The sequence below is a fragment of the Electrona antarctica genome (assembly GCF_951216825.1).
Source record: "Electrona antarctica genome assembly, contig: scaffold_265, whole genome shotgun sequence".
NCBI lineage: Eukaryota > Metazoa > Chordata > Actinopteri > Myctophiformes > Myctophidae > Electrona > Electrona antarctica.
Window position 1 is genome coordinate 71,921 of NW_027636981.1, and position 8,739 is coordinate 80,659.

Consider the following 8,739-nt stretch of genomic DNA (forward strand, 5'->3'; position numbering starts at 1 on the left):
ACACGTACAGATCTGATATATATAGAACGGACAAGGCTGTTAAACAACAATAAAAGCACAATCAGACAGCCAGACAGTGTGTGGGTCATAAGACCTATTCTGTGTGTGTTTTATGAGAAGGAAGAGCGGGTCACGTGACATCTGTCAGCTGACTAGGAGGACTGGTAGGCTATAGTAGCCTATAGGAAGCGATCACAACGCGACGCGCTGCGACGCGTTGTGAGCTTGTTGATCGGGTATTTTCGGTGCGCGCCACCAACACGTATACCGGCTTAATATCGTGCGTTCTTTCGAAACTATTGCGTTTTTTGGGGGGCCCGGCAAGGCTGCCCTTTTAACCACGTTTTCATTACATGTTATGTTGAGAATGATCAATGTTTTAAATGCATTGACACTTTGACAGTGCACACTGCATGCCAATCCATGACATATGCCTATCAGGCGTTAACCGTTAAAATGAAGGAAAAGTATAGCCTATAATTAGGGGAAAAGTATACCTTATAAAACTAATAGTCTATTTCCCCTATAGTTGAGATGCAAGCTTTAATATAGCCTATATTTATGCATTAACTATATCTGACTGTAGGCCTACAGTGTGTGAAACGTCTTTCTTTCTTTCTTTCTTTCTTTCTTTCTTTCTGTCTTTCTTTCTCTTTCTTTCTTTCTTTCTGTCTTTCTGTCTTTCTTTCTTTCTTTCTTTCTTTCTTTCTTTCTGTCTTTCTTTCTTTCTTTCTTTCTTTCTTTCTTTCTGTCTTTCTTTCTTTCTTTCTGTCTTTCTTTCTTTCTTTCTTTCTTTCTTTCTGTCTTTCTTTCTTTCTTCTTTCTTTCTTTCTTTCTTTCTTTCTTTCTGTCTTTCTGTCTTTCTTTCTGTCTTTCTGTCTTTCTGTCTTTCTTTCTTTCTTTCTTTCTGTCTTTCTTTCTTTCTTTCTTTCTTTCTTTCTGTCTTTCTTTCTTTCTTTCTTTCTTTCTTTCTTCCTGTCTTTCTTTCTTTCTTTCTTTCTTTCTTTCTTTCTCTTTCTTTCTTTCTTTCTTTCTTTCTTTCTTTCTGTCTTTCTTTCTGTCTTTCTTTCTTTTCAAATGAAACATTTGAGCACCACTATTAGTGGACAGTGGAGTGCTGATGTTCCATACATTAGTGTGGTAGTAAATCAGTGTCATACATTAGTGTGGTAGTAAATCAGTGTCATACATTAGTGTGGTAGTAAATCAGACATTATTATGATGGTGCATGAAACAGAACATATATAATTTGCCACAGACACGTACATTTGTCCGTGTACAGACATGTAAATCAGGGGTTCTCCAAATTATTATTATTATTATTTATTTATTTTGTATTTGTTTGCAACTGAATTGCTGCAAATTTTAAATGTAGAGTTTACATAGTACACATAGTGCATGCATAGACTTTCCTTAATGATTATATCTGGAAGGCATTCGTAGAAGGCATGGTGAATGACAGCATGGTGAATGACAGCATGGTGAATGACAGCATGGTGAATGACAGCATGGTGAATGACAGCATGGTGAATGACATGGTGTCAAATAACATATCATAGTATAGTATCATATCATAATAACATATCATAGTATAGTATCATATCATAATAACATATCATAGTATAGTATCATATCATAATAACATATCATAGTATAGTATCATATCATAATAACATATCATAGTATAGTATCATATCATAATAACATATCATAGTATAGTATCATATCATAATAACATATAGTATCATATCATAATAACATATCATAGTATAGTATCATATCATAACATATCATAGTATAGTATCATATCATAATAACATATCATAGTATAGTATCATATCATAATAACATATCATAGTATAGTATCATATCATAATAACATATCATAGTATAGTATCATATCATAATAACATATCATAGTATAGTATCATATCATAATAACATACCATAGTATAGTATCATATCATAATAACATATCATAGTATAGTATCATATCATAATAACATATCATAGTATAGTATCATATCATAATAACATATCATAGTATAGTATCATATCATAATAACATATCATAGTATAGTATCATATCATAATAACATATCATAGTATAGTATCATATCATAATAACATATCATAGAACTACATTTAGATATGCCGCTGTCTCTATACTGTACGGCTGAAAAAGCAACGTTTTTTTGTTAATTTAATTGTGATCATGTTTAATTCACTATATTTTACAACTAGGGTATTTTGTTGTTAAAGTGTATCATGATCCCTAACACATCAAATGTTGTGAGCTTATTGATGCATGTTTTACTATTCTTGAACATGTCTGAAAATATTGTGTGCTTTTAGCAATGCATTGCTGCCCTCCATATATTTAGTCTTAGTTTTAGTCATCATAGCTTACAGTAGTTTTCGTTCAGATTCCATTTAGTTTTCGTCAGTGAAAAAAGGTAGTCGCCGGATTTTTTTTGTCATAGTTTCAGTCAAAACTAGACATTAGAAATCAACACTGATATCTGGTCCCTGTCTGTCTGCTCATAGATCTGGTCCCTGTCTGTCTGCTCATAGATCTGGTCCCTGTCTGTCTGCTCATAGATCTGATCTGTCTGTCTGCTCATAGATCTGATCTGTCTGTCTGCTCATAGATCTGATCTGTCTGTCTGCTCATAGATCTGATCTGTCTGTCTGCTCATAGATCTGATCTGTCTGTCTGCTCATAGATCTGTTCTGTCTGTCTGCTCATAGATCTGGTCCCTGTCTGCTCATAGATCTGGTCCCTGTCTGCTCATAGATCTGATCTGTCTGTCTGCTCATAGATCTGGTCCCTGTCTGCTCATAGATCTGATCTGTCTGTCTGCTCATAGATCTGGTCCCTGTCTGTCTGCTCATAGATCTGATCTGTCTGTCTGCTCATAGATCTGATCTGTCTGTCTGCTCATAGATCTGATCTGTCTGTCTGCTCATCTTCATGGCATTTTATCTAAGAAGCAGATCCAGATTCTATGGAGCTAAGAATGTGGAAACCCTCGTGTGGAGTGGTGACTAGAGTGGGAGGGTTTCTGTATCTCTGTACCTGGTGGAGTGGTGACTAGAGTGGGAGGGTTTCTGTATCTCTGTACCTGGTGGAGTGGTGACTAGAGGGGAGGGTTTCTGTATCTCTGTACCTGGTGGAGTGGTGACTAGAGTGGGAGGGTTTCTGTATCTCTGTACCTGGTGGAGTGGTGACTAGAGTGGGAGGGTCTCTGTATCTCTGTACCTGGTGGAGTGGTGACTAGAGTGGGAGGGTCTCTGTATCTCTGTACCTGGTGGAGTGGTGACTAGAGTGGGAGGGTTTCTGTATCTCTGTACCTGGTGGAGTGGTGACTAGAGTGGGAGGGTTTCTGTATCTCTGTACCTGGTGGAGTGGTGACTAGAGTGGGAGGGTTTCTGTATCTCTGTACCTGGTGGAGTGGTGACTAGAGTGGGAGGGTTTCTGTATCTCTGTACTGGTGGAGTGGTGACTAGAGAGGGAGGGTTTCTGTATCTCTGTACCTGGTGGAGTGGTGACTAGAGTGGGAGGGTTTCTGTATCTCTGTACCTGGTGGAGTGGTGACTAGAGGGGAGGGTTTCTGTATCTCTGTACCTGGTGGAGTGGTGACTAGAGTGGGAGGGTCTCTGTATCTCTGTACCTGGTGGCGTGGTGACTAGAGTGGGAGGGTTTCTTTATCTCTGTACCTGGTGGAGGGGTGACTAGAGTGGGAGGGTTTCTGTATCTCTGTACCTGGTGGAGTGGTGACTAGAGTGGGAGGGTTTCTGTATCTCTGTACCTGGTGGAGTGGTGACTAGAGTGGGAGGGTTTCTGTATCTCTGTACCTGGTGGAGTGGTGACTAGAGTGGGAGGGTTTCTGTATCTCTGTACCTGGTGGCGTGGTGACTAGAGTGGGAGGGTTTCTGTATCTCTGTACCTGGTGGCGTGGTGACTAGAGTGGGAGGGTTTCTGTATCTCTGTACCTGGTGGAGTGGTGACTAGAGTGGGAGGGTTTCTGTATCTCTGTACCTGGTGGAGGGGTGACTAGAGTGGGAGGGTTTCTGTATCTCTGTACCTGGTGGAGTGGTGACTAGAGTGGGAGGGTTTCTGTATCTCTGTACCTGGTGGAGTGGTGACTAGAGTGGGAGGGTTTCTGTATCTCTGTACCTGGTGGAGTGGTGACTAGAGAGGGAGGGTTTCTGTATCTCTGTACCTGGTGGCGTGGTGACTAGAGTGGGAGGGTTTCTGTATCTCTGTACCTGGTGGAGTGGTGACTAGAGGAGGGTTTCTGTATCTCTGTACCTGGTGGAGGGGTGACTAGAGTGGGAGGGTTTCTGTATCTCTGTACCTGGTGGCGTGGTGACTAGAGTGGGAGGGTTTCTGTATCTCTGTACCTGGTGGAGTGGTGACTAGAGTGGGAGGGTTTCTGTATCTCTGTACCTGGTGGAGTGGTGACTAGAGTGGGAGGGTTTCTGTATCTCTGTACCTGGTGGAGTGGTGACTAGAGAGGGAGGGTTTCTGTATCTCTGTACCTGGTGGAGTGGTGACTAGAGTGGGAGGGTTTCTGTATCTCTGTACCTGGTGGAGTGGTGACTAGAGTGGGAGGGTTTCTGTATCTCTGTACCTGGTGGAGTGGTGACTAGAGTGGGAGGGTTTCTGTATCTCTGTACCTGGTGGCGTGGTGACTAGAGTGGGAGGGTTTCTGTATCTCTGTACCTGGTGGAGGGGTGACTAGAGTGGGAGGGTTTCTGTATCTCTGTACCTGGTGGCGTGGTGACTAGAGTGGGAGGGTTTCTGTATCTCTGTACCTGGTGGAGTGGTGACTAGAGTGGGAGGGTTTCTGTATCTCTGTACCTGGTGGAGTGGTGACTAGAGTGGGAGGGTTTCTGTATCTCTGTACCTGGTGGAGTGGTGACTAGAGTGGGAGGGTTTCTGTATCTCTGTACCTGGTGGAGTGGTGACTAGAGAGGGAGGGTTTCTGTATCTCTGTACCTGGTGGAGTGGTGACTAGAGTGGGAGGGTTTCTGTATCTCTGTACCTGGTGGAGTGGTGACTAGAGTGGGAGGGTTTCTGTATCTCTGTACCTGGTGGAGTGGTGACTAGAGTGGGAGGGTTTCTGTATCTCTGTACCTGGTGGAGTGGTGACTAGAGTGGGAGGGTTTCTGTATCTCTGTACCTGGTGGAGTGGTGACTAGAGAGGGAGGGTTTCTGTATCTCTGTACCTGGTGGAGTGGTGACTAGAGTGGGAGGGTTTCTGTATCTCTGTACCTGGTGGAGTGGTGACTAGAGTGGGAGGGTTTCTGTATCTCTGTACCTGGTGGCGTGGTGACTAGAGTGGGAGGGTTTCTGTATCTCTGTACCTGGTGGAGTGGTGACTAGAGTGGGAGGGTTTCTGTATCTCTGTACCTGGTGGAGTGGTGACTAGAGTGGGAGGGTTTCTGTATCTCTGTACCTGGTGGAGTGGTGACTAGAGTGGGAGGGTTTCTGTATCTCTGTACCTGGTGGAGTGGTGACTAGAGTGGGAGGGTTTCTGTATCTCTGTACCTGGTGGCGTGGTGACTAGAGTGGGAGGGTTTCTGTATCTCTGTACCTGGTGGAGTGGTGACTAGAGTGGGAGGGTTTCTGTATCTCTGTACCTGGTGGAGTGGTGACTAGAGTGGGAGGGTTTCTGTATCTCTGTACCTGGTGGAGTGGTGACTAGAGTGGGAGGGTTTCTGTATCTCTGTACCTGGTGGAGTGGTGACTAGAGTGGGAGGGTTTCTGTATCTCTGTACCTGGTGGAGTGGTGACTAGAGTGGGAGGGTTTCTGTATCTCTGTACCTGGTGGAGTGGTGACTAGAGAGGGAGGGTTTCTGTATCTCTGTACCTGGTGGCGTGGTGACTAGAGTGGGAGGGTTTCTGTATCTCTGTACCTGGTGGCGTGGTGACTAGAGTGGGAGGGTTTCTGTATCTCTGTACCTGGTGGAGTGGTGACTAGAGTGGGAGGGTTTCTTTATCTCTGTACCTGGTGGAGTGGTGACTAGAGTGGGAGGGTTTCTGTATCTCTGTACCTGGTGGAGTGGTGACTAGAGGGGAGGGTTTCTGTATCTCTGTACCTGGTGGAGTGGTGACTAGAGGGGAGGGTTTCTGTATCTCTGTACCTGGTGGAGTGGTGACTAGAGTGGGAGGGTTTCTTTATCTCTGTACCTGGTGGAGTGGTGACTAGAGTGGGAGGGTTTCTGTATCTCTGTACCTGGTGGCGTGGTGACTAGAGTGGGAGGGTTTCTGTATCTCTGTACCTGGTGGAGTGGTGACTAGAGTGGGAGGGTTTCTGTATCTCTGTACCTGGTGGAGTGGTGACTAGAGAGGGAGGGTTTCTGTATCTCTGTACCTGGTGGAGTGGTGACTAGAGTGGGAGGGTTTCTGTATCTCTGTACCTGGTGGAGTGGTGACTAGAGTGGGAGGGTTTCTGTATCTCTGTACCTGGTGGCGTGGTGACTAGAGTGGGAGGGTTTCTGTATCTCTGTACCTGGTGGAGTGGTGACTAGAGAGGGAGGGTTTCTGTATCTCTGTACCTGGTGGAGTGGTGACTAGAGTGGGAGGGTTTCTGTATCTCTGTACCTGGTGGAGGGGTGACTAGAGTGGGAGGGTTTCTGTATCTCTGTACCTGGTGGAGTGGTGACTAGAGTGGGAGGGTTTCTGTATCTCTGTACCTGGTGGAGGGGTGACTAGAGTGGGAGGGTTTCTGTATCTCTGTACCTGGTGGAGTGGTGACTAGAGAGGGAGGGTTTCTGTATCTCTGTACCTGGTGGAGTGGTGACTAGAGTGGGAGGGTTTCTGTATCTCTGTACCTGGTGGAGTGGTGACTAGAGTGGGAGGGTTTCTGTATCTCTGTACCTGGTGGAGGGGTGACTAGAGTGGGAGGGTTTCTGTATCTCTGTACCTGTATCTAGTTTCTAGCATGTGAAATACTTATTATAATTTATTTTATTTGTACAGGTATTAGAGTTTGGAATGACCTGCCTCTCGATTAAGCTATAATTTCCAGACTTTAAATAGCAATGTGAGAACATTCTCATGGAAAACGTTCAATTATTCATATTTATTTTTGTTTTATATAGACTACATTCTTATATTTTAGATGTTCTAGTTTTTAACTTGCAGATTGGCACGATTATTTTTAGTTTTTTAAAGGTTTCCAACCACTATGTATTTGATTGCAATTTTTGCAATGTTTCACAGCTCTGTTCACCCATTTATTTATTCTAGCAGGACCCTATTTTATATGTGTGCTTTTGCAATGTAAACGCATGTTTCCCATATGCCAATAAAGCCACTTTAAATTTAAACAAATTGACATGAGTATAATGCTGACCTGAAGGTGTTGTTTGTGGCTGTCTGTCAGTCAGGTGTGGCATGATGAAGGTCAGGTGACAGTGGGAGTGAGCTATCAGCTGTCAGTCAGTCAGGTGTGACATGGGGGTCAGGTGACAGTGGGAGTGACCTATCAGCTGTCAGTCAGTCAGGTGTGACATGGGGGTCAGGTGACAGTGGGAGTGACCTATCTGCTGTCAGTCAGTCAGGTGTGACATGGGGGTCAGGTGACAGTGGGAGTGACCTATCAGCTGTCAGTCAGTCAGGTGTGACATGGGGGTCAGGTGACAGTGGGAGTGACCTATCAGCTGTCAGTCAGTCAGGTGTGACATGGGGGTCAGGTGACAGTGGGAGTGACCTATCAGCTGTCAGTCAGTCAGGTGTGACATGGAGGTCAGGTGACAGTGGGAGTGACCTATCAGCTGTCAGTCAGTCAGGTGTGACATGGGGGTCAGGTGACAGTGGGAGTGACCTATCAGCTGTCAGTCAGTCAGGTGTGACATGGGGGTCAGGTGACAGTGGGAGGGACCTATCAGCTGTCAGTCAGTCAGGTGTGACATGGGGGTCAGGTGACAGTGGGAGTGACCTATCAGCTGTCAGTCAGGTGTGACATGGGGGTCAGGTGACAGTGGGAGTGACCTATCAGCTGTCAGTCAGTCAGGTGTGACATTGAGGTCAGGTGACAGTGGGAGTCACCTGACAGCTGCTGACAGCATGGTGCTGTCATGTGGTTTGTTAAAAACACGCCTGGCCTCTGAATTGACCGTATGCACACCACAGCCAGCACGGTGATAACTAGATGCATTATCCCACATTGACAGCCCATATTCATCCTAACAGAAAAGTCCTATCTGATTGTATTAGGCATGAACCCCTTTTGGTGTTTTAAGCATTATGTTATACTTTTAGCTATTGGAAAATAGCAGATCTACAAGCTCGTAGCACGGCACCGAGTGGCGCGCTACGAGCTTGTAGGTCTGCTATTTTTGAAAAATCGTGAAAATGTGCCACAAAACTTTGAATATATATTCTTTCAGAGCAAACGTTTTTAACTCAAATCCTTGCTTCTGTGGGGGTCCCTGGAACAGACGGGGGTCGGCGGCCGATTACATAATATTTTTGGGGATCCTTGACATGAAAATGTTTGAGAACCACTGACATAGAAACAGAGGATTTTTCAAGAAAACAGAGGATTTAGGAAGGCATTCGTAGAATTGTCCTCAGGGCTAAATGGGTTCAAAAACGTCAACCTCACCAACATTGCAGCTGCGCAAAAAGCTTGAATTATCCTCTTTCTATCTGCAAAGTGTTTGTTTCATAAAAATCCACTGTAGACATGTTATGAGCTTCTTCCTGTCAAGAAAGAGTATTAG